The 1,643-nt window shown below is 33.1% G+C and overlaps 1 non-coding gene across 1 annotated transcript; it reads right to left on the bottom strand.

Moving 5' to 3' along the window:
* Positions 1-725: 725 nt before the first annotated feature.
* LOC133802873 (small nucleolar RNA R71) lies at positions 726-832 on the bottom strand. Its single transcript, XR_009877620.1, has one exon. It is a non-coding gene; the product is annotated as a small nucleolar RNA R71 (small nucleolar RNA).
* Between the last annotated feature and the right edge of the window lie 811 nt (positions 833-1,643).

Genomic DNA, 1,643 nt, shown 5'->3' with positions numbered 1-1,643 from the left:
CAAAATTCTCAATCCGCCTCTACTAATTAACATTGGGGAGTTGTTAGTAGTGTACGAGTAAGTGGAATCAAATAGGTCTGGGGACAAGTAAACCATAAGAATTATATTGTTGTGAAATCTCTAAAAATCCTAAGTATGCTCTGTGGTTGCGATTTTTAACTGATCTTCCACATCAGAAAATTGCTTGTTTGAGATTTTCTTTTTTTTTTTGCCTTGTTTGTGAAAATTGTATGCATCATTGGGAATGTAACTCTAAAAATCGATTAGTAAAAAGACGTTTATATTTTTTTGAAATTGAAAGTGTTAGTAAAAATTTTAGCATCATGGAACCAATTGCTAATCCTGTTGATGAAAATGTTGTGCCTGAAAAAACTTTGCTTGAATATTTTGCACCTATTTCATCTAATGCTCCTTCATCTATTGTTCTTCCAACCACTTCTGCTACCCATTTCGAGCTTAAACCATCAATCATTCAATTGTTGTCATCTTTTTATGGGTTAGATAGAGATGATCCTTACATGCATGTCAAAGATTTCTTAGAAATTTGCTCAACATTTAAATTTCAAAAAATTTATGATGAGTCGATCAAACTAAGATTGTTCCCTTTTTAATTAAAATACAAATCAAAAGTTTGGTTAAATTCCCTTCCCACGGGGTCTATAACTACATGGGATCAACTTTATAATAAATTTTTGCTGAAATATTTTCCTATGTCTAAAACTGATAGTCTAAGGAGAGAAATCTTTGAGTTTTTTCAAAAAGATAATGAAGAGTTTTATGAATGTTGGGAAAGATTAAAAGATTTATTATTAAAATTTCCTCATCATGGTTTTGAAAAATGGAGACTTGTAAAATATTTTTATGATGGTTTGACCCCCTCTAATCGTCAAATGATTCAATCTATGCATACTGGAAAAATTTTAAAATTTCAAGGACAAGAGGCATGGGACGCCCTTGAAGATTTATCTTTCAATTCACAACAATGGAATTATTTTGATCCTAGGTCTAGGTCAACTAATTCACCAAAAATAGAAGGAAGGTATGAAGTAAAAGAGGAATTAGACTTAAGAACATCCTTAGACAAATTAGCGAGAAAAGCAGAAGCGTTAGCCATAAGTCAAACTATAAACTCTCCAATACAATCACGAAAAGATGTGTGTTCTATATATTCTAGTCCTTGCCATAATGCGCAATCATGTCCTTCCTACCAAGAAGCCTTTTCTGAGGAAACCAATGCTCTTCATTCTTATGGGAAACCAAATGATAGCCCATTTTCATCCACCTACAATCCAAATTGGAGAAACCATCTGAACTTTTCATGGAGACAAAACCAACCTCAAATGAATCAAGGGCACCAATACAACACACAAAACCAAACTCATGCCCCACAAAATCAACCATATCCTCAACAAAGGAAACCTTCCTTAGAAAATACTTTACAACAATATATGCAATCCACTCAACAAATCCTACAAAATCAATCTCAATCAATTATCAAACTCGAGACACAAGTAGGATAACTTGCCACTGCTTTAGCTGATAGAGAAAAAGGAACATTCCCTAGTCAACCTATCCCTAATCCAAAAGGTCAATATGAGATAGGAAAGTCTAGTCATAATGGAGAAGTCAAATCAATTTCAACT

The sequence above is a fragment of the Humulus lupulus genome, chromosome 9 (genome assembly GCF_963169125.1).
Source record: "Humulus lupulus chromosome 9, drHumLupu1.1, whole genome shotgun sequence".
Classification (NCBI taxonomy): domain Eukaryota; kingdom Viridiplantae; phylum Streptophyta; class Magnoliopsida; order Rosales; family Cannabaceae; genus Humulus; species Humulus lupulus.
The sequence above is the reverse complement of the archived record's forward strand: the minus strand, read 5'-3'. Positions and strand labels throughout refer to the sequence as shown.